The sequence below is a fragment of the Neovison vison genome, chromosome 1, assembly GCF_020171115.1.
Source record: "Neovison vison isolate M4711 chromosome 1, ASM_NN_V1, whole genome shotgun sequence".
NCBI lineage: Eukaryota > Metazoa > Chordata > Mammalia > Carnivora > Mustelidae > Neogale > Neogale vison.
Genome location: NC_058091.1, coordinates 175,464,929 through 175,490,638, shown reverse-complemented (window position 1 = coordinate 175,490,638; position 25,710 = coordinate 175,464,929). Strand labels below are relative to the sequence as shown.

The following is a 25,710-nucleotide window of genomic DNA, read 5'->3' as shown; positions in this document are numbered from 1 at the left end:
TCTCCCTCTTTTTATGCCCAAACTCCTGTCCCTCAATTTCTAAGTACTCTAAATCAAAGTGTTAAGAGTATTTCTTTGGATTATGGTAAAATGCTGCATATTTCCTACTAAGGAACCTTCCAAAGGAACTGTTGCTAAGTCACTAAGTGCTATTCATGTTCAGTCTCACTTTCATGTCTCATTAAAAAATTCACTCTATATTACCATGCAATATAGAAACATAAAAATTATTTAAGAACTTATCAGGGTAGCATACTATAGGTTCAATCTGCACATCAGATAATAAAGTATACATACTTCTGGAAGATTTAGACACTTCCCCAGAGAAAGTGAAAGAAGCTTACAGAGCATGTGCTCCCATGCTGTAGACAGCTCATTTGATCATAGTGGTTGGTTGAATTAGTCATTCATGAATTGGCTTTATTTTATGATTGAAAAGACTGAGATGTCCTGAAAAGTATAGACTATCTCTTTCTGATGAATCACACTGAATGTCATAATGTACGCTATTTTTCACTTCTAAATTTCAAATAAATTTTCAAATATATTTAGCATTCTTGTTTGCATTTATTTTTCAAGATTTTATTTGTTGATCTGTCAGAGAGGACAAGAGAGTACAAGCAGTGGGAAGGGCAGGAAGAGAGAGAAGCAGATTCCTGCTAAGCAAGGAGCCCAATGAGGGATTAGATCCCAGGACCCTGGGATCATGACCTGAGCTGAAGGCAGGCACTTAACCAACTGAACCACCCAGGGTCCATACTGTACATTTCTAACTGGCACAGGGCCAAAGAAAGTCTCTATGTGTGTTTAGGCAAGTGTGTATCATTGTGAGGAAACTATATTTTCTACAGGAACCCATACATACACTTGCTTACATGTTTACTTTTTATTTTATTTGTATACTGAATTCCTCTATTTTAGCCTCTGAAAAAACCTGGATCTTGTCACTATATGTAAAGAACAATCCTCTCTTTAGCTATGCCCAAACCAAAAAAATGTGAGGGAGGCTTACATAAAGCCAGCATAAAATGCATCCCCAAACTTAAGTACCCATTCATTTAAAAGATGTTACGCAATTCCAAGACTTTTTTCCACAAAACAACTTGAGAAACTCCCTACTGAAGTATCACTAATATACTAACAATTGTGTTAGTATAAATTCCACTTACCAGTTCACTTACCAATACATTAGAATGTCATAACAATGAGGTATGAAAGCCCAGAGAGTCAAAATGTCCCATGAATATCCCCTGTATCATCTATAAAGTGCACTGTTCTTTCTGGATCAGAGTAACAATGTGATGAGATGTTCACAACAGGAGACACAGAGAAGTTTTCCATATCCTTGGCAACCTTAGGTATACATTCATAAAAAGCGATAGATAAGAGTGCAGAATTCACAGAAGATTAAATGTTCCCATGATGTGATTCCACTTGTTATTTTCCTCTTGAAATTATGAACTGAAAATTTTGTTCCCTCAAGTATGCACATAATTCAGTGTTTAACATTTCCAATACTTAACCCAGGGCATGATGAACTGGTGCTACATTTTCAAAGTCCCACTGGCAGAATTAGATAGTTGTGTATACCATCATTCATTCCCCCAGCCTCTTCAGTATCAGAAACCACGTATATTCAAATTGGCAACATACCCAGTCAAAGGACCACATTCCTTAGTTCTAATGCTGTTATGGCCAGTTGAACATGACGAATATACTTAAATGTTGTGTGAACATTCTTTATTACGTTCTCTTACAAAAGAAGAGGTAGGCTCTCTCTGTGTTGCCTGGAATATGAATGTGATGTCTGGAGCTCTAGCAACTATCTTATGCCATAAGGACAAAGGTCATCATCCAAGGATAAGAGAGCAGAAAACTGGAAGACTGGATCCCTGACAATTCTAAAGAGCTGCTTTGTTAGGTCTGAACAGCCTCTTATTTATTACTTTGGGTTTTCTGACATATATAGGCAAACTTATTTTTACAGAAATTGGTTTCAACCTATTTTTAAATGTCTGTTGTTAGTTCATTATATTTGTTCAAGCCTTTATGAATTTAAAAATAGCTATGAATGCATTTTTTCACCTTCATTGAGAAGTATACCTTATAAAAATAAAAAATGCTCCCAGTACTATTCTTTATAAAGTTTTTTCTTTATAATTCTGCTCTTTTTAATAATGTTTTTAAACCTTTCCCCTTTTTCTTACATTCTTACATTTCTTAATTCTTGAATGAAATTATTCAATCAGATATATTGATATATATACATGTCTTCTCTGTGCTATGGTCTCTTTACCTTCCTTGCAACAATCTAATTAGCCTCGTTTTTCGGGTCTTCTGACCCGAAATCTGTTTTAACAGATTTCGTGAAAGTAATAGTGTATTCTGAAGATGGCAAAGGATAAGTTTAAAATCTGATGAAAACAAAAGAAGAGAAAGTGATAGACAAGTGAAATAACTTAAAAAGTAAGTGTAATTATAGTTGAAGAAAACAAAGTTAATTCAAAGAAAATACAGAAATTGTTCTAAACGAATCCCCCAACTGCCCAGTCTCACTCTAATTCACTTTATAAATTACCAGTGGAGTTATCTTGCCCAAAAGAAAGCTTGACATCTTTGCAAAATCCTTCAGGGGCTCACCAGAGACTACAGCAGATACAGCACCGCTTACTGTTGGGTATACTCAAAAAAATAAAGACCTATAATTTTTTTTTATCATTTGTTCTTGATGGACTTTACTGTTAGATGTTTGCAGGAAAGCTGATTTTACTATTTATGATTTTAAATAATTCACAGCCTGGAGCCATCAGCATGGATTTTAAAAGAATCTGAATGAGTCCAGGCATCCATACTTCAATGCCCAACATCTCGCAGGAACTGGCAATCCGATTCCCAGCTGGACTGTTTTCATGTACAACGTCTTAATTTTCAGGGGTTGAAATCAAGCGTGACGAACGAATTTTCTTCATTATGTTACAGGATACTTTAAGGACTACCAAGAGAGACTGCAGACAGTAAATCAATTTAAGTGTGCAGAACAAAATGGGAACTGGTTTGGGGTCATGGTTTGGGAATAAACCTAATGACCTATTCTTTTAATGATTAAAAAATGATTTATTTGGGGTTTGGGGAGTTTCACTTCAAGATGGTAACACCGGAGGGTCCTAGGCTCACCTCTTCCCTAGAACATGCTGAATCTGAAGCCACATATGTAACAACTTCCTCTGACAAAACCTAAGAACTAAGCAACTCTTACGTATCAGGCTAAGGAGAAAAGATGAAAGAGGCTGGGACACAAACTTGCCAGAAGCCCCAACCCACGGCACAGCGATCCAGTCAGGAGGGAACGGAGTTTCTCCCTGAGGAGCGAAGACTTTGAACCCCACAGCGGGCACCCCCAAAACACCTAGCTTTGAAAATCCGATACCCACAAGACTAAAGCAAATGGAGAAAAACGCTCTCAAAGCCTCTCAGGCTCTCGCAAGGACTCACCTGCCCCAGGGCTCAGCACACAGAAAGCCAATCCAGAAGCTTCCAAGTTTGCCAGCGGGAGGCTCGTTTACGAATCCTACAGTTTCAGCCTGAGGGTCAGGCATCTAATCTAGGACACATCTTGGCAACCCCGGCTAGCAGGGGCCATTTTCAGCTCTCCCCCTTGCCGCCAAAATTCCAACTGGCAGGTGCCTTTTTTTTTTTTTTTTAATTTAACGCTAGGCTGCTTTTCTTTTTTTCTTTTTTTTTTTTTTTTCCTGTGGTGGACGCCGTCTATACACATTTTCTCTACCACATTCCAAAGAGTAGGCATCTCCCACCACATGGCTTTGACACAGCTCTGGCTTCCCGTTTTTGCCACCGCTGTGGAGAAGCCGTTCCTTGCTCACGTGGTCATGGAGGGTCCGGGAGTTCGAGTTCTTGGGTCTCGCGAGATTGTAGCAATAAGCTCCCGTTCTGGGCAGACTACTTCTGCAGCATGGCCCTGAAAGCGGACTGAAACACACCCCCAGTCTTTAGGATTAAGAGGCCCATTTCCTTGTCCTGGAGCTTTGGCCTAAGGAACACACTTCTGATCTGGCACACATCTACCAGCTATGAATGAGCTCGCAGGAAACAGGCAATGGACGCCATCGTCTTGCTCTCCCCTCTGACTTGCTCCATCGTGCCCTAATGTCCCCAAAGGGCTTACATCCTTGACTGGTGCCCTGGTTTTTGTGGCTAATGCCAGGGGACACCCCTACATGGCTCTGCTTGGCCAGTGGGACTTAGGCTCATGCATTCCACACAGCTGTAATCAATGGAGAGTTTTTACAATAGCTGTCCCTCCCAAGGGACTGCAAGAGGCAACAGACCCAGGAGCTCAGTGTTTGTATGAAGAAGCCCTTTAGCTCACCTCCATAGCTGCAGCCTGAGGGGCAGGCTTCGAATGCCACATACATCTAAGGGCTCACTCTAACCCCTTCCAAAGACCTCAGAGGGCTGGCGCTATCTTTGCATTCCCTTTGCCGCATTCCAGAGTACCACGAGCAAAACTATAACTGTAGTTAATAATACTGTATTGCATATTTGGAAGTAGCTAGGCGAGATCTTGAAAGTTCTCGCAAGAAACAAAATTGTAGCTATGCGTGGTGATGGACGTTAACTGAACTTAACTGCAATCACTTAGCAAACACACACAAATGCTGAATATTACATTGCACACCTGAAACTAATGTATCAATTATGCTTCAATTTAAAAAAGAGGAAAAAATAATTTATTTGAACTGCACACGACTTATGGTAGCAAGGACCATAAATCCTGACTCTAACTGATGAGCCTCAGGATGAACACATGTACATACTTACTGCGTTCTTACTGATGGAAGATTTCCTTTTTGCTACAGTATGATTGCCTAGTTAGTCATTTTTATATGCACTGATGAAAATTCTCAGCAGACTTCTTGGGGGCATTAATGAAAATTCCTTAGTCATAATTAAGGGTCTTTTAAAAAAATCTAATTATCATCTTCTTCTGAAGCAGATTTCTAGAAAGAGAACTTAGGGAAAATCCTTACTGATACTGTACCTAAACGTTCTCGTTTCCAGCAATGCCCCCCATCCATAACTCTGGATAGTCAGTATAATTAGCATACTAACATAAACCCTTCACAAGATAGGGTGAAAAAGAAATCATTTCTTCTTCAGAAACTAGAAAGCCCAATATTCTACCATCCAAATATTTTAAATTTCTATCTTCTGTTTCAAATTAATATGACAAAAGCATTCCGATTAACCACAAGAAATTTGCTTTGCAAGTAATGAAAAACAAATCAAGTAAGCCACCACAAATAATACAAACAACACGTTTATTTAGAAAAATAAACTGAAAATGCTGTTTGGTACATTTTCCCATGAAGCATAGATTAATGGCTATAAAAAACTATTATATGTCAAATACAAATTACGAATGATTTCTTTAAGAGAACAAATAGATGTTCAACACAAATGTGTAGTATACAGTTCACTGTATCTGACTTCTTGGCTGTTAATGATATAAAATGATCCCAGCTAAAACAAACTTTGGATCCCTTCTTCATTCATTTGACCACACTTATACTCTTTTCTTATTATTCTGTAGTTTTTTTTTAATTTGAGACAAGTCTTTTTTTTTTTTTTTTTTTTTTTAGAAGATAACTGACTTTTACAGAAGAAAGAGAATCTGGAATATTTTTAAATGCTTCCTTCCTAGACTCCTGCATGTAACTGTGCTCTCAAATCTCCTGGGACCATCTGTGCAAAAAACAACACACATCATTACCCTGAATGGAAGTGACAGTGCAAATACTAGAAGTGCATTGAGAAGTAATGAGTAAGAACTGGCCTCCCCCTCCTTAACCAATATGGGGTGAAGGACTGAATGCAGAAACTTTTCAAGCAATTAACGACAATGCTGTTAGTCCATTATGGCTTTGAGGGTGTGCACAAGATGGCAAACAACCTCTCTGCAAACAGCAACATTCTGTCCTAATACTGTTCATTGCTGAAATGCTCCTCTGTTCACTTTCCTTTTTTGTCTACATATTTTGAAATGCTGAATAAATCAGGCTAAGATACCTCCTCTTTCTATACTTTCACCTTCCCAAATGATAAATCAATTTTCTAGCTTAATTGCTGAATATAAATTTTCTTGGGCTCACATCTGAGAATATTTTTTCCTGAAATAAGATGGATTTTTTTGTTGTTGTTTTTGTTGTTGTTCTTCTTGATGTTGTTGGCTTGCTTATTTAGTCTTTTTTCTTTCTTTCTTTTTCTTTTTCTTTCTTTTTTTTTTTTTTTTTTTGAATCTTCTTGGTAATTTCAGAGTGAAGAAATTTAAGGCGGTGGCTTTTTTTTTTTTTTTTTTTTTTGCCCCCAGGGCTCTGCTCATGGCTGTCAGCCCAGAGGCAGATGATTTTATGCAGACCATATCAGTGATCTTTTGTGCTCCAAAATTGAGGGATTTGCTGCTCTATGGTGGACAGGTTCCTGGTTACTTTAAAATTAGATCTGGCCTCAAGAAGTCACAATGATGAATCTGAAGTGAGAAAATGAGCTGACATGCCTCCAAATAAAGATATTCCTTTCAACCTGAAGGATCTGTCAAAGTAAGTAAAACAAAAGACAAGAGATCAGTTGAAGTATTAAATGTAGTTTAACAAAAACACATTGAAATTATCAATGAGGCAATCATTTGTTAACAGTATGCAAAATTTAAAATTATTTGCTTTGTCAAGGATTTTAGGTGCCTAAACATATATTAAACATATATTCCATTTATATTTCATATATGAAAGCATATGATAACTTAGTCATCAAAATTTAGTAATAACATGCTTATATTTCAATTAAAAGATCTCATATCTCTGGCTTTTTTTTAAACTTCAGTAAATTTTTCCACTTATAAATGTACTAAGTTCTCAAGATATTTCATAAATTTTTCAGATTATAAATCCTCTTATAAATAGTACCCTCAAAATATCAAGAACTCACTTTAAGGTAATCTTTCATGCCATCTAGATAGTCTAAATGTATTAGCAAATTGCCAAAACAATATCCTTTTCCTTAATGCAACAGAGTTGCCAAAGAACTAGTCTTTTTTTAACTCTGTGAATATCTGTAATGCTTTTAAACTAGCACCCAAAATTAATTTAAATCCATATTTGTAATTAATGAATATATTTCTTGGAAGACAAAAAGAAGAAAACGTGACTGTAACTCTCACTCTCCCCACCCACTGTCAAAGATGTTTAGCATCTCTTAATGTGAGTGTGTCTGTGGTCTTCTCTGTAAGTTACAATGTAATAGACTATTTATGCAATGACTTACTATTAATAGCTTCAGAGCGTTATTAAAATAAACCTGATACCATAATCCATTGATTAACAAATTGTTTAAAAAGTCAGAGACAGAGAATAATTGCTCTTACTATATTTTTAATCTCTTAAAGCTTATCTTAGAACCCCTTGTCTTAATCCTTTCATTGGAGGGTAGATGACCCCCAAATGCATTATGATTTCTGCAATGCAAACATACACATAGACAACAGGATAAATCATTTAGTCCTTTCATGACAAACTCAGTCATTACCGTTCTATTAGGTAATTCTGATTATTTTTCCTTATATTATTCTCAACAACCAAAACAAAGTCCTAGGGTGAAATAACTTAAACTATGAAAATGAAGAAAATAATCCTCTCTTCTCTAAGATTAAACCTAGAAAAATCACCATATACAATTAATCAGTGTGTATTGAAAGCTTACTCTGATTCATCACTGAGGATGTTTTATGAAAGATACAGAAGTAATGGAAGGAAATCCTCCATCAGGGAGTTGCTTAAGATACAAGAGGGTATCAATAAAGAAGAATGCAGAAGGCTGGAATAAACTGGCTTATGTTACCTTTAATCTAATAGCATTACTAGCATCTGCCTATTTATGCAATTTTTGTATCTTCTAGAAATAGAAGCCTCCGTGTATGCAAAGGAAATTGACATTCAAGCTGTTACCAATGCAAAAGCAACAATCCTATAATAATTAATATTTTCATTTCACTCTTGAATAAAACCATACAAAGGTGACTTTCTCAAAATATACTGAAACATAATTCGTATACTTGGGGCAAAGATAATTAAATGTGCCAAGTATATTTTCATAGGTATATACTAATCTACATTATTTTTTCAAAGCTTATTAAGGCTGGCAAAACAATCTGTCATTCATTCAAAAATATATATTGTACCCACGGTATACCAGATACTGTTCTGGGAACCATGGATATAACAATGTAGTCTGTCCTTCAAGGATATTAATATCAAATATCCTTGATATTTTCATAGTAAAAGCAGATTTGTGCCATAGTATATGAAATGAAGAATGAGCATAGGAATAGAAGCCTACAGAAGATGGCATTTAAATTGAGACCTGAGGAGTAGGTTGGAGTTTGAAAAAGTAATCTGTTGCTAGTAGTTATGAAATAAGGATATTTCAAACAGAGGGAAACAGGTGGGCATAGGTAGGGGAGAGCACGGGACTTCAATATTGTGTTGCATAAAACTGAAAGGAGAAAATAGAGTTGCTTCTGGAAAGCCTGGCAGGGACCAAGGTGTCCTTTTCTACTACATAAAAAAGGTTTATATTTTTATCCCAAAGGCAACAGGAACTATTGATGAAGAGAATGGCCTCAGGGAGTGTGGAGAGTATTGGGGAAGCCGGGGAGGTGATACACATTGCAGATCTATTGGGCAAAGGAATGGCAAAGCCTTCAGCCGAAAGCAGTAACTTAATGCCCATTTCAGACCCTTCCTTAGTGGCAATTAGAAGAGAGAAAAATAAACCATTCTTTCTTAATTAAATCAAGACAGACTTTCTTTCAATTTTCATGTATTTAAGATAAGAGCAAACATTATTTATGAAGCTTTTCCTGTTTGGCCAATTTGTGTAGATATCTCATGGAAGCAGACATTGGCCTCTCGGTCCTCGGTGAGCGTACATGAAAAGCAGAGACTAAAATCTTCTACCCAGCAGATGTGGATACCCACTGATTGGATTCTAATATTGGGTATTAGTGAAATACATTGAAGTCATACTGAGTTTTGAAGATTTGTTACGGTTTTCCAGATCTCTCCCTGAATGTGATCAGATACCACATGCAATCTCTTTAACCTCAGGCTCAAATGTTGTTTCCTGCAGAAGAAAAGCCCCAAATAATTTTACATGTATAATTTGCAAATTTAAAAATTCCTTGAACTTCCATTATGATAGGTCTTAAAGTACAAGTTGTTTTTTTTTTTTTAAGATTTTATTTATTTTACAGAAAGAACAAGAGAGCATAAGCAGAGGGAGAGGGAGAAGGTGGCTCCCCGCTGATGCCCAGGAGCCCAGGACCCTAGGACCCTGGAATCATCACCTGAAGCCCAAGGCAGAGGTTTAATTGATGGAGCCACCCAGGCACCCCAAATACAAACCTTTTTAAACCATCACATTCCCTTTCTCGTATGCTCGGTTCGAATATGGAGACATGTCATGCACCGTTATAACCGTACAAGTTAAATACATTTCCTCAGCATTGACACAATGAAAAAAAAAATCACACACACCAACATCTTGTATAGCTAACAGTGATTGGAAGCACTATGGAAATGCTTTATGACCCACTCTTCAGATCAGTGGGTTAATTGCTTCATTCTGTTTAAAAAGGCTTTGGTTAAAACTAATTAAAATTTTCTTCACTTTTTGGATGGAAGAGACCTATGTTTTCAAGCACTTCAAGTATCATTTTTTAAAATTTTTTTCCAGATCTGAGTGTGGTATACAAAATATGAATACTAGATAATGTTTAGCCTTCAGGTCATTAAATGTCAAGTTAATTTATGTAAGTGGCACCTCAAGTGACTGAGAGCATCTCGATGCAGGAAAGACAGCATGACTTTAAAATGTTGAAGATAGCATGTGAAGCTAGGGAGAAGCTAAAAATACTACAAAAAGTTTGTACAAACAGAAGAGTCTCATGACTCTAGATTTATTTGGACCTTGATGTAATTTTTATAATTCTCTTCTTTTTCATTTATATTTATTGACTATAAACACAAAAATCTGTATATATTGATTGCATATTGTTATAAAATATTTTATAAAACAAACATGTATGGATCAATATTTACTATTTAAAATTTATATAATTTAAAATACTTTTAACTATGGGACAACATGTCATATGTCTGCTGCCATTTAAGAGGCAGAAACCATGAAGAAATCAAAATCATTTTTAAGAAAATCTCTTATTTTCCTTGTTAAATGAATAGTGGCAAAACTTGTTCCCTTAATTTAGTTAAATGAAAATGTATGGACTACCTACTATAAGTCAGGCATTATACCAAGTATGGAAATTTTAAGGATAAATAATTAGATTTCTATTACATCTAAACATGGAACTAAGTATTTCACTTTATTTAATTACTATATTAAGCTATGAAGTAGATATGCTTATAATTTACTGAGTGAGGAAATTCTGGTTCTGGTGAAATTACATTAAGGTCAACATTACCACCTGCAAGCCAAATTCACTATCCCCCAAACCATTCATTTGATGTTGTAACAACAGAGATGAGTATTTGTGACAAACAATATGATCACATGAACTAAAATATTTTCTTCTTGGCCCTTTACAGAAAAAGTCTGTCAATCCTGGTTGAATCTATCTATCGAATTTATTACAAAATTACTTACCAATCTAACCTTTTTTTTTTTAAAGATTTTTATTTATTTATTTGACAGACAGAGATCACAAGCAGGCAGAGAGGCAGGCAGAGAGAGAGAGAGGAGGAAGCAGGCTCCCCGCTGAGCAGAGAGCCCGATGCAGGACTCGATCCCAGGACCCTGGGATCATGACCTGAGCCGAAGGCAGAGGCTTTAACCCACTGAGCCACCCAGGCTTCCCCCAATCTAACCTTTCATTTTTCTAAATGGGTTGCCAATCATTTTAATAGCATGGATTCAGCTACCTCTATTTTGCTATACTCTGATATGGTATTCTTACCATGTAACAATTCACATAACCACATGGTTGTATGTGGTTATGGATGCTAAGAATTCACTTCCTCTCATTTTAGGTTCAGGTTTTTTATTGTAACAAAATTTTAATATTCTGTGGGATAACGCTGAATTTCTAGAATAATTGGGGCAGAACTGGCATCTGTACAATATTAACTAATCATATCAGAAATATGTCAGACTGATATTTATTTAGACCTTTTTCTGTTTTTAATGAATGATTTATTTTAGAGAGTAACAGAGAGAGTTGTGGGGAGGGGTGCACAGAGAAAGTGAATCTTAAAGCAGACTCCCCGCTGAGCACAGAGCCTGATTAGGGGCTCCATATATAAGATTATGACCAGAGCAAAAAGCAAGAGTTGGATCCTTAACTGACTAAAGCCACCCAGGTACCCCTCAACCTTCATTTTAGTGTTCTCAATAGTTTTATCATTTTCTTCAGATATAGCATTCACACTCCTTGTTAGAATTATTCCTTTATTATAGCTTTCATTGCTTTTGGATGAAAGTTTTCAAATTGTATTTTGTATGTCTTTATCACTAATACAGAGGTATATATTGAATTTTAAAATATTATTTTATCTAGCTAGTTTGTGCCACTTTCTTAGTGGTCCTTGTCTAATAGATTTTTATTTACTGTCTTGGATTACCTAGATCAGTAATCATATTATCTATAAATGTTCACATTATCATCTTTCTTTTTCAAAATTTAGACCTTATATGGTTTTTACCTTTCTCTTTTTTCATTATTTAGTCTCTCCAGCACAATGTTGAACAGTACCACTGGTAAGAAATGGCTCATAAAATCATTTCAGTATGACACCTTAATTGAGAGGGAAAATTTTGACTACATTTCATTTTCTTCTTTTGATATTGGTTGTTTAAATGTTTCTTAAGGCAAATTGGGTTATTTACATTTTTAAATAAATTTATTTTATCCACACTTAAACAGAGAAGTCCCTTCAGTGCTCTTCTTTCTGATTCCTAAAGTCATTCATTTGTCTCTTCTTCTTTTTTTTTTCTTCTTAATTTTTGACAATGCTAGAGATGGAATGTTTGTGTATCTCCAGAACTGATGGGTTGAAACCTAATTACTGATGCAATAGTGGTCGGAGGTGAGGGACTCTGGGAAGTGAATATTTCATGAGAGTAGAACCTCATGAATGGGATTAGTGCTTTTTAAAAGGAGAATCCAGAGAGCTCCTTCTCCCTTTCTGCTATCCAAGAATATGAGGAGAAGAAGGTGGTCTAGGAGCCAGAAATGGGCTTCTGGTTATTTTATTTTAGCAAAATTTTAATATTCTGTGGGATAATGCTGAATTTCTAGAATAATCAGGGCAGAACTGTTATCCATACCAGACACCAAATCTGCCAGTACCTTGATCTTGTACTTCCCAGGCTAAAACCTGTGAGAAATGAATGTTGGTTGTTTAAGTCACCCAATCTATGGCATATTTGTTATAGTGGCCCTACAGACTTAGACACACAGGGGAAAAATCTATTTTGACATTCTTTTCAAAATAAAATCAAGATTTCCCTTTTTCCATAGGTTTGATAGTTTTTATAAAGTAATTTGTTTTTGTCTTTACTAGCTTTCCTTGTCTACTTTAAGAAGATTTTATTATAATTTGTTCAGTTTTTTGAGTTGAATGTATAGCTGCCATCTTGATTTTTGTTTATTTTATTTTATTTTTTTGCAATTTTTGCATTTATTTGAAAAAAACCTGTTTGGTAATCCACATTCCCAAATATTTATGTTTCCTAATGTGAATAAAGGGATAGCAAAACATTTTCTCCTTCTTTGAAAAGAAAAATGACATTGAGTTAACTTTCTAGTTCTGTTTCCATAGAAACCCAATACTGGTGGAATGTCAGCTGTATTACTAGGCAACATTGCTTATAATAAAAATAAATCCTGATTTGTAAACTGCATCTGGTCTGGGGGGACTTTGAATGACTATAAATACCACATGGGATTTCTTGAGAGTGGTGCATTATTGTAACTGGTGATGTCTGTTGCTTCTGGATTATTATAACAGATGTTGGTTACTATTCCGGACATGGTTAAGTTTTAGCCAGGATAGATCTCACACCTACCCATGACCTCAGACTCTACCTCCTGAGCTGTCATGTTGGAGAAAGACTTTAGCCCTTGACCCTTGTTGGAACTCTCATGTTGGAAAATCTCTGGATACTGCCCTACTGGCATGCTTTGTACCCTTCTAAGGAAACCATTGTCAAGTGTAACTATTGGGTTCATGAGATTGATTGTTCAGTTGAACCTACAACTATAAAGAGTAGATACTAAATATATGGAGATTCTTTTTTTTATTTGTGCACCATCCAAAATGTTATTGGCTTCATATTCTGAGAAGTGTAGAGGACTAAGGGTGGTCAGGAAGGAGGTACATGGGGAAGACTGTGCATTGCCTGATACTTGTTATGGAACTTGAAGATGTTAGTAACACCTGAGTCCCCTCTGAATGGTGCCAGTGATATCCTACCTGCAATCAGGAAGTCTGGTGAGAAAGAGAATTTTGAGTAAGAGTCCTAGTATATCTCCTTCAGAAGGAATTAACAAAAACACATAAAATGTGAAAATGGAAGAAGTTGGGCAGAGTTTCCTTGAGATGTGTAAAAGAACACTTCAAAGAACTTTCAATGAAAAATTATACTTAATCTAAAAAAAATTATACTTAATCTGGTTCTTAAAAGATAGGGAGGTAATATGTTACCAGTTTGAAAAAATTGTAGGTTAAGTACTCTAGCTAGTCAGATAAAAAGGCCTGGGTGCATTCTTAAAAAACATTGTGTGTGGGTTCCTGGGTGACTCAGTTGAGTAAGTGTCCAACTCTTAATTTTTGGCTCAGGTCACGATCTCAGGGTTGTGAGATGGAGCCCCACCTCTAACTTCATGCTCCACATGGAGTCTGCTTGAGATTCTGTCTCTCCCTCTGCCCCTTCCCCGTTCATGCTCTCTGTCTCTGTCTCTCTCAAATAAATACATAAATCTTTAAAAATAAATAAATGAAAACATCATATGCTATTTCCTCATACCTATTCAGTGAATTTTATACATCTATGTATTGGTTCCAAGTTATAGGAAATTTGCTTTAGTTCTCATACTGATACATGATACATATATAATTTAATACCTATGATTAAATTAGGAAAAAGCCAATTAGGGATGCACTTCATTGTAATCTTTAAGTTCTATTACACATTTAGCTACTTTGGAAAAACATTTCATTTCATGCTTCACAAGTTATGAATGTTGAGAAAATCACCTTGAAAATAATTATTTTAATGTGAGGGAAAGGACACTGCTAATTCTAGCACCGTGTTCTGAATTGACAGAACTCATTTCTTGTCATGAAATATCGATCACATTTTCTAAAATCTAAGTGAGACTCCCTGGTAGCCACTCTGCTTTCCTGAGCCTAGGAGCTGTGCAGATATTCCCTGAGGAATCTGTGTATTCATGAACACACACACATAACAAATCTGTACAAAGCACTGGCTTCATTGAGGATATTTAGTAAGTGTACATGTGTCTGACAAAGCAACAGCCTAGAGAAGATGTTACTCAAGTGTTTAAGTCTAGAGGGCCATTTTCTAAAATAAATACCCTATACTTTGAAATAGCGTGCACCTTAGAATTGCCCTTCTCACCTAGCTCTGATAGGCTAGCATATCAGACAATAACTTTCAACAACATGAGTTCCAAATGATCAAGGCCAGCTACAAAATTTACAAGGTCCAGGGAAGAATGAAAAGCTGGGACGTGCTCAAAAGGCAGGAAAAAAAGCTTTGTCCCTTCTTACCTAATCACTCTGTTTCTTTTTTTTTTTTAATTTACTCTCTAATATCATGCTTTTTCAGTCAGAGTTTGAGTGCAGACTTTGTACAGGTTCTATCCCGTAATTCAGGACACAACACCTGGCTCCCACCATTGGCTTCCATGGAGAGAGAGAACACCAGTGATCTCTTGGTATATAAAGGGCAAATGGGTAGCCAGGAGGTCATCTATGTGCATGGCAAAGGTAGAATGAGCCCTGAGGAAAAGCTTCAAGCCCCCCAAACCATTCTTCACTATCCCATGGAACTTCACTTACAAAACACAAATTTAAAGTTAAAAATATCAAGGCCCTGACAATAGAACATTGAACCCTAAGTTTAGGTGGGTGTCAATGCAGTGAGAGGTACTTCTGAACACAGGGTCTTAAGCAACAGTAAGTTTCACATGTCCCTGAAGATGACCCTGCAAGTCCATCCCAAGGACACTTCCGTTTGTCCCACCCCACGTCTTTACAATGAAATTCAAAGTAACCCCAACCGCAGGTCCAACTTTGCCTAATTCTATGCTCTGTTGTGTTTGGTTCGTTCACAACGTTCAAAAGTATGTTTCAGTCAGACGAAAGTGACAACGGAAGAACAATGTACATGAACTATAAGGAGTAATATCAAAATCAGTTTAAGGAAGTCTTAAAATATTCTTTTGTGCCAATAAATATTTTTATTCATTTTTATGGATAAATTGCACCTGCCCACTTGTTCAGATTTTGACACATTTACGTAGAGAAAAAGAGTATGTATCTACTATCTAAATGGGACCTGTAAACTCTTAAAGAGTTGGTAAAAATCCCTCCATGATACATAAACCTGGAAAACTTTACTTGGTGAAATTCTCTAAGAAAATTGACTATAGATGTAATTAAACATGGAACTTCTCTTCTCCATGGAACATCTGAATTCACACAGCAAAAAAATCTATTCTAATTATTACCTTAAGCTGCATTTTTTTACATATTTATATGCCCATACAGAATGACATCAGTTTGAAAAAAGGGTATTTTTCAATTACTTTGTCCATTAGTTTTAATTCACTTAAAATAAATTTGATCACCTAACTTAATAATGATAGAAATTATGGTTTATGAAGAATGTTATTTATAACAGTAAAGTTACTATGTAGTACTATTTCAAAATATTAATAACATATTTATAATTATCTCAATATATTTTAATATCTAATTTTCATTTCAATATAAATTTCAACATTTCAATACATTTATATCATAAAAGACTATTAAAAAGCATATCTTAGAAGCCAAGTTCAGACCTGTTTTAGGATATTTTTGTTAATCTCTCAAAAAATTTTATTACTAATTGGTTTTATGATTAAATATCATAATTAAAGTTCCATAGAGAAGGAATAAATGATGAGAAAAAGATGTCACTCTTTCTATCCTTTTAGATTCCCAGGTGAAAATATTTCTCTGAAGAATACTTTCCAGAAATCTTCTTTTTCTACTGCTCATTATGAACACAAACCCACCAAATTTTTCAAGAGGACCACCACCTTATTATCAAGTACAAATTCCAATTTGCACTTATAAAATATTCCTTCCACAGAATATATGCAATATATGCTTACTTTCTTCATTCATTCAATAATTCATTTATTCATCATCCATCCACCAGTCTCTCTGTCCATTCATTCACTTACATTATGAGCGATCCTGTGGTATTTCATCAGTATGGGATAACACTGAGTCCCTTATTTATTTATTTATGTATTATCCTGTGGTATTTCATCAGTATGGGATAACACTGAGTCCCTTATTTATCTATCTATCTATCTATTTATTTATTTATTTATTATTTATTATTTATGTATTTATTTATTATATTGACAGACAGAGATCACAGGTAGGCAGAGAGACAGGCAGAGAGAGAAGAAGGGAAGCAGGCTCCCTGCTGAGCAGAGAGCCCAATTTGGGGCTCGATCCCAGGACCCCGGGATCATGACCTGAGCTGAAGGCAGAGGATTTAACCCACTGAGCCACCCAGACGCCCCTGCACTGAGTCCCTTATTGCCAAACAACCTTACTGATCAATTAGCAAATTCTTGCCTAATATGCTGTCATAGTTTTAAAATCTGGAGCTCAAAATTAAGTTCCAGTCTACAGTAGTTACAAGGATCTGTCTTAGATAGTTTCTGATACTCACTTTCTTCATCTGTTGAAGAGGAGGAGAAGGAGGAAAAGACATTAATATCCCATCCAAGTACTAACCAGGCCCAACCCTGCTTAACTTCCAAGATCAGACGAGATCGGGCACATTCAGGGTGGTATGGCCGTAGATGGAAAAGACATTAATATCTACTTCCCAGTGTTGATAAACAAAGTAAATGAAAACAGATGAAAATGATTTTGCAGTGCTCATAGAGTTCCGTTTTACAAAGAGAAACATATATAAATATGTTGGAGAGGGGTAGGTAGTGCCACAAGAGAACTGAACAAGTCCCCTGACAATCTGACTCCTAAAAAGATCTCAGGGCTGTTTGCTGAACTGCCCTAATCCTGTGTCCCATCTCCGACCACGGAGACAGGCTACCAGAGTGGATCTGCCAAGAAACAAGAACAGAATCAAAATAACTGTCTTGCCCTCTTTCTTCTGCTCCTATTAACAGGATCAGCACTGGCCATTTTTTGCAATCAGAGTTATAAATACTTTCTAATATTTAATTACATGAGAGCAATATCACACATAGAGTTAAAAGTACCAAAATGTAAATTAAATGCTAAGGAACCAATTTAGAAAAACAGTCACCAGAATGTTTTTGTTTGTTTGTTTGTTTTTCCCCTGTGAACAGAGTCAAGCACACCCAATGAGGACATTTGCTTCATTGTGTGAGGAAATCAGGGATGGGGGGGCTCAGTTATATAAAATTGTGGCTGTTTGCTTACCCTAGACATCCTTAATATTCACTAGTGGTGTTCAGAGAACAGTTTCTTGTTTTTATTTATTTTCTAAAATATCTTAGCGTTGGGCGCCTGGGTGGCTCAGTGGGTTAAAGCCTCTGCCTTCAGCTCAGGTCATGATCCTAGAGTCCTGGGATCGAGCCCCACATCAGGCTCTCTGCTCAACAGGGAGCCTGCTTCCTCCTCTCTCTCTGTCTGCCTCTCTGCCTACTTGTGATCTCTGTCTGTCAAATAAATAAATAAAATCTTTAAATAAAATTTTTTTAAAAATCTCAGCGTTCATTGTCTTTTCCTTACTGTAAGCCAAACAGGAATTTTGCTCATGCTAATGACTGTGAATTGTCTTGTCTAAAACCAAACATGTTTTAGACAACCCCTTCTTCCTAAATCCCCTTTTGCCTGCCCCTCCTTTTTATTTCCTTTTTATTCACTGATGTGTGCTGCTCAGAGAAATAGTTGCAACCGAATTGGAAAGCACTGTGAAATGAATGGCTGTGATATCTATCCCTCCTTTTGCCAACACTCCTTTGTGTAACTGCATGGAAGCCTGCCGAAGCTAATGTTAACACGTGCACATTCGACTGAGTTCCACTGGAAATGAGGCATGCCAGAAGAATGGCATTACTTTTTCAAGGTGGAAAGAGAGTTCCTTCAATCAAAACAAAATCAAAATGCTAACATTGCTCCCTCCTCCTTATTTAAACATTTCTGTCAAACCACACTCATTTTCAGTTTTTAATTTATTACATGAAACATGCAATACCATGCTTCCCCCTCTAATATCCACCGATGTTGTGCAACAATTAAATTCTGTAGACAAGCAGTAAAAGGCTGCTCTCATCTTCATGAGATGGCATTTCTTTATGCTTGTAGCTTTTAAATAAAGGATCAGATGCCTTCTGTGAATTAGCAAGCTGGACTTTCTGGGTTGCCTTTTTTATTAACCTAACATAATCAGGTTAACTAGTCTTCTCTCTCCAAGCACAGGCAGGGTTAGAAGTCGAGGACAGGAGGTCAGCCATGACAAATCTGCTGAATAATGTTATGCTATAGACTGGAAAGGAATCAAGGATTCTGTTTTGTTATTGAAGTCTCTGAAGCAGTCAGACTTGGAAAAACAGCAAGTTCCCTATGCCAAGAGACCATCTCTATTCACCATGCCCTTTTTGAAAACACTGTACTCAAAACGAATGGGAAATAAAACAAAATAAAAGACAGTCTACTAAATTTTATTTTTCTTCTTCCAAAATGCTTTTCATTTTAGGCATACCTGACTGAATATTGTAAGCTTGAGGATAGGAAGAATGTCTTGCATTGACTACAATAGAGTGTATTTCTGGAAAGTCTGTAAAATACCCCATAGAGGAGGTCTCTTATAATGGTTTTGTTTTAATTAAGGGAGTACAATTATTTCAAGTTTAATTGGCAGGTGTCTAGGATATTTTTTATTTAACCTGAGTTTAAGGCTCTATTCCTACCACCTTTTCTTCCATCTTCCCACCGCTATGAACTAGAAAATGTGAGTGTCCATATTTATACACCCACAGAACCAAGAGAAAGCTGACCCTTGTATATAAGACAAATAACTGAATGACTTTACTGCCATTAAACTTAGAATTAATCAGTGGGTATTCTCAGATTCTCCAACAGTACTTGCCATGATACTTCCTGAATATAATTCATGACATACCACTTTTTTTAAAAAAGATTTTATTTATTTATTTGACAGTCAGAGATTACAAGTAGGCAGAGAGGCAGGCAGAGAGAGAGGAAGAGAAGCAGGCTTCCCGCCGAGCGGGGAGCCCCATGTAGAGCTCGATCCCAGGACCCTGGAATCATGACCTGAGCTGAAGGCAGAGGCTTTAACCCACAGAGCCACCCAGGCGCCCAGACATACCACTTTGAAAGAAACTATCAAAGTCCCACCATTGGCTTATACTCCAAATTCCGTAACTTCCATCATGGCCAAACCAAAATCTCAGTGACTCTCAAGGTACTTTTGGTTCAGCTAGAGTCCCTCCTCATTCATTTCCATGAACAATGTGCAAACAAACAACCCCTATCATTTCTACATTTTCAATTCCATGTTATCAGTGGAATTGTTACTTTAATATGAAACCCCAGAAGACGGTGTGCTTCTGGCTATAATGGATTTGGGAGAAGGGAGCATCATCTCAGTAAGGTCTTGTGGTATACACAATTAAAAGCTAGAAGCCTAGGGCCATTTGGTGTAAATAAAAACAACCCCTTGCATTTCAATAGCCTCTAGGAAAAATCTCTTTATTAAAATATAGGGCAATGTTTTTCGTGCTTGGCAGTACCAATATTTTGGTCTACCCAATCGTTTTGGGAGGCACAGGGAGCTGTCCTGGGCATTGTAACATATTTTACCCCATCCCTGGATTTAGGGTCAGTTGATGTCTTAATCAAAAACTTAAATGGTGTTACTTTCTTCATTCATTCAACTTAAAACTTGTGAACTCTGCAACTATATGCAATATAGCTATTGCATATACCTTTCAGTCATAAGAAAAAAATGTGCAAAAAAACAGAGCCAAAGTTGTCCTATACAAAGACAATGTTCTGCACTCCTAATAACAGTATTTTAGAAGGCTAAAGCCCAAGTTACAACTTTTAGAGCTGAGAGTGATTTCTTTCATTTCATTCTTCCCGTGAATTCGTGATCTCTCTATTAGCCTGACCAACAAAGACAATTTTTTGTCCATGATGGTCCAGTCCTGAGCAAAGCCTTGAATTTACATAGTTGTTGTCAATCCAATTACAGAAACATTTATTGGAAATGTACACACATGCATGAACTGCTCAAGGCACTTGGAAGACAAAGGTGAAGAAGACATTAAAGTAAGAACCCAATTAATTTTGAGCAGACATAAGAGAAAAATGAACTCTGCCCGAGGGAATTGGAAAAGGTTTCGAAGCCAGCTTCCTTAGGGAGGATGACTAGAATTTCAACAAGAAGAAAAAGCATTCAAGCAAAGCAGGGACAGAGGCAGAAGAGCACAGATCCAGAGACAGAGAGAAATCAGAGACCTTAGAGCCCAGCCTACAGACCTGGAGGCAGTAGCAAGCGATAAAACCAGAAAGGGAGGATGTTACCACATAGTTAATGGGGAGACCGTTAGGGTCTCTTACTGGAAAGTGATCTGGTCAGATCTGCAAGATAGAAAGAAGCCCGTGTAGGTATGCGTGCAAAGAATGAAATGAGAAAGAACAGACCTTGAATCAGGGAAAGCAATTAGGAGTCTATTATTAATACAGTATTTCAACTGAAAGAGAATGAGATATTGAACTGAGAAAAACGGCATGAGGGATTGAGATGAGGGAATGGGCTCGCATGCTATTTAGGATGGAGAATGGAAAGACCATGAAAAATTATTGGAGTGGTAAGTGTAGAGGTGGGCGAGATATTTTCTTTATCATTTTTGGTGTGGTGACTTGGATGGATAGTAATGTCACCTTCCTAAAAGAAAAGAAGAGGCAAGGAGCAGGTGTGGGGGAAATAAATGGACTGGAGAGGATAAACTATTATCCCAAACACCAAAACAACATGTATCACAAAGGATATTTAACACATTCAAGTGGAAATTATAGAAGTATGGGTTAAAATGGGAAATCTGGTTTCTTAAATCACAAACTCTTCAAAAGGAACTTTCCTTGTTGATATGACTTCTATTAATTATAGAGGCTCAGGTTGGGAATCTTTAAACTTTATTTCTATCAGTGTCATGCTTTAAATATAGTAAAGTTAGAGAATGTGCAGGGAACCAGCTTGAGAGGGCAGCTTGGCTCACTGGAGGGAACATAATGGCTGATTAATTTACTAGAATTCTTTGGCATTCTAATAAATTCAGTGTCCGCCTTTGTGAAGTCATAAATCCCTTAGAGCAACAGAGAAAAGCTACAGAGGTGACCCCTTAAAAATGAGCAGATTTACACATAAAGAACATTCTCTTGGGCGCCTGGGTGGCTCAGTGGGTTAAGCCGCTGCCTTCGGTTCAGGTCATGATCTCAGGGTCCTGGGATCGAGGCCCGCATCGGGCTCTCTGCTCAGCAGGGAGCCTGCCTCCTCCTCTCTCTCTGCCTGCCTCTCAGCCTGCAAATAAATAAAATCTTTAAAAAAAAAAAAAAAAAGAACATTCTCTTTATGATTTCAAGATGGCTGTCCACAGATACCCACACATTACAAGGACCTCCGCTTCAGAGCTCTTGGTGTAGAGGTGGACAAATCCACTCATAAATCAATATTATTTTTTAAAAAGTCAAATATATATTCAAAGGCATCTCTTTCATATTACTAGGAAGTGTTCTCTTTTCCAAAGAAACTCCTATAAATCAGGCTTTTACAATTCAGTACTGGTGACAATTTGGTGGGGTAATTCTTTGTTGGTGGGTGGGAAGAGGAAACTGGTTCACGCACCGTAACATGGTCAGCAGCACCCTTAACCTCTAGCCACAAGGTGTCATTAAGACCACAGATGTCTCTAGACATTGTCAAATATCTCCTGGGAGGCAAAACTGCCCCTTCTGAGAACCACTGATACAAGCAAGTATTTTTATCTTCATAAAACTCCTGCATAAGAGATAAAGTTAGGTGTTCTCTTTTTGAAGAAAAATACTTTCTTGGGAAACTTTCCTAGAACATACCACAAAGTTAGCAAGCAGCAAAGATCAGTATGTAGATCCCGTTTTGGGGGGGAGGGGCAACTCTTAATCTATTTTTTTTTATGATTTTATTTATTTATTTGACAGACAGAGATCACAAGTAGGCAGAGGCAGGCAGAGAGAGAGAGGAGGAAGCAGGCTCCCCGCTGAGTAGAGAGCCTGATGTAGGGCTTGATCCCAGGACCCTGGGGTCATGACCTGAGCCAAAGGCAGAGGCTTTTTAACCCACTGAGCCACCCAGGCACCCCACAACTCTCAGTCTTTTCCTTACATTCCTATTCTCACTGCAGGAGGAAAAAGTATCTCCTCCTTGTAGATGGTAAGAATCACACAAAGGTCATAGCATAGCCACTGTCTTCTATCCATTTGCTTCCCTCTTTTTTTCTTTTTTTTTTTTTTTATAAATTTCCTCTTTAATACTCCAACTTAAGCAATAAAGAGGCTGATATTTTCATAGCAACAAGAAATTCCTCAACTCAAAAATAAATTAAACATTATAAACACTAATTAGTGACAATATATTACCATCTGTAGCATGAGCAAGTCTGTGTTCTTATAGTAAATCTTACCTTTATTTAGTTCTGGAATGGGAAATCTGTAAGTTATGCACAAATTATGGAATCTATGGGCAACAGATACAAAAATCTGCTAAAATCCGTACATAGAGATTCTGAAATTTTGATACAAATATCATGTTTCCCCTCTCTGCCATTTCTTTGTCCCCAATCTTGCTCTGTAAAACTATGCACTTTGTCTCTCCCTTTATCATCATTTACATTTCTTTTCATATATTTATCAGCATGCTAATATCTGTGTTTGCTCCCTGTGTGCATTACCTTGTCTTCTTATGATATTCTCCATTTTTATTCTGGGGGGGTGGGGAACACTCCCTTCCCAAATCCTTATCAACATGTTTTAGGCAGTCTCATAGAGGTAGTCTTTCTTTCCCTAAAAATGGAACATCTAATTTTTAGCTAAGCAGCTGGTTACGCAGAATAAATACTACCTTAAAGGTGTGCATAAACATGTGACAAAGTTGGGAAAGGATGAGCTACCACTGAGTGGTAGCTTCCGGAAAACTTTTAAACAGAAAGTTGGTCCACACACTTGGCTGAAATTTTTCTTCCTTTGCTCTGACCTGCTGCCAAGAATGTAGACTTGATGACTACAGTTCCAGCTGCCAGTTTGTATAATTACTGTGAAACATCTACGTCAGAGATGGCCAAGACAATGCCCAAAGGAAACTCGGTCTTTGAGGGCTTTGTAACCCAGTGCTGCCATATCAGCCCTGAACCAACTCAAGACTTCCACAAAAGAAACAATATCTTCTAATTTATCTTTGTAATATCTCTGTGGTTTGGGGGACTCAAATTCACATAGGAATTGAATCTTTTTTTTTTTTAAAGATTTTATTTTGTTTATTTGACAGAGAGAGATCACAAGTAGAGAGGCAGGCAGAGAGAGAGGGGGAAGCAGGCTCCCTGCTGACCAGAGAGAACCCGATGTGGGACTCGATCCCAGGACCCTGAGATCATGACCTGAGCCAAAGACAGAGGCTTTAACCCACTGAGCCACCCAGGTGCCCCAGGAATTGAATCTTAATGGATACAAGTGAAAACACATTCTAATCTCAAGACTGAGCCTGTAACCTAAGCCTAAATCAAAGAGCTGTTGACATTCCTATTTCAGAGGGACCCATACCCTATACCAATATATTTTTTTAATTTATTTATTTTCAGCATAACAGTATCATTATTTTTTCACCACACCCAGTGCTCCATGCAATCCGTGCCCTCTCTAATACTCACCACCTAGTAGCCCGACCTCCCACCCCCCGCCACTTCAAACTCAGAGTTTATGGTACCATTTATGGTACCTAATCTTCAGCTCTACTGCGTGTTGGAAGTTTTGCCCCAAATGTAATATTCAGAGTCTATTGTTTTTCAGATTGTTTTTCAGAGTCTATTTTTAGGTAAAACAGTATACTTGGAGCTATGTCAAGAAACTTAATTTGCCATTAAAAATTTGACAAAGAAAGTACAAAGATGCTGTCATTCTGACAAAAACTCTTAGTGTATTTTGGTTTAAGTATCAAAGTTAAAATGCTAGCGCCTGGGTGGCTCAGTTGTTATGTGTCTGCCTTTGGCTCAGGTCATGATCCCAGGTTCCTGGGATTGAGGCCCATATTGGGCTCCCTGCTTGGCAGGAAGCCTGCCCTTCCTCTCCCACTCCCCCTTCCCTCTCTGGCTCTCTCTGTGTCAAATAAATAAAGTTTTTTTTTTTTTTTTTAAAGCCATAAAGTCTAAATGGGCTTGGGACTAAGTTTTCCTTCATGGGAAGGCCTGCATATGGTTCTGCATATGGTTTCAAGGGATGGCACTGATGACGTCAGGGTTATGCAATTAAATATTTAGGCAGCCACGAGCGTTTCTTTGAAGGCATCGGAAGTTACAATTAACGTAGTCTGATGTGAGTTTGACAAATTCTGGAGTTCATGATTATTTGTAGAAAACTGTGCCATTTGGTTCCTAACTACATGATGCATTTTGGGACAAAGCATTGTCCATCAAGCTAATCAGTCTTCACTCATCCAGGCAATCAATCTTTCTGGGTCCCCTGCACAAATGTCACAATCACAATGTCTTCTGACCAGTTTGGGAGAAAGAGAATAAAGAAGTTAGCAGCTCGTAAGATGTAATGAAATTAAAAATAATAATGATGATATATAGATAGATAGATAGATAGATGATATATATATGGTGATGATGACAATAATGATGATATATATAATATAATATTATATTATATAATTAATATATTAATATATTATATATAATTAAATATTATATTATATAATTAATATATTAATATATATAATTATATATATTAATATATATTAATATATTATATATATTATATAATAATATATAACTATTAATTAATAATAATAGTAATATAATGATTATTTGGAAAATAATGAATATTAAATATTCCTTAATAATAGTCTTCAGCTCTCAGTTATTAAGTACAATTCAAATAGAATTTACTGAGTACTTGGATTACTACTTAAAATACATAGGTAGTATCTGATTGGAATATTTCAAGTAATAAATCTGATAGGGCATAAGGATATTTGACCAATATTGAATTGTGCATGTCCTATGTTGGGAAATACTGTATATATTCCAGAAACAAGACA

The 25,710-nt window shown here is 36.8% G+C and overlaps 1 protein-coding gene across 3 annotated transcripts in view; it reads right to left on the bottom strand.

Moving 5' to 3' along the window:
• Nucleotides 1-5,365: 5,365 nt before the first annotated feature.
• PRR16 (proline rich 16) overlaps nucleotides 5,366-25,710 on the bottom strand; it is a 309,225-nt gene continuing 288,880 nt past the window's right edge. For all 3 annotated transcript variants that reach the window (XR_006386155.1, XR_006386156.1, XM_044263490.1), the window contains exon 4: nucleotides 5,366-6,609. The gene's annotated coding sequence lies outside the window, so the exon portion shown is untranslated. The remainder of the gene's footprint in view (nucleotides 6,610-25,710) is intronic.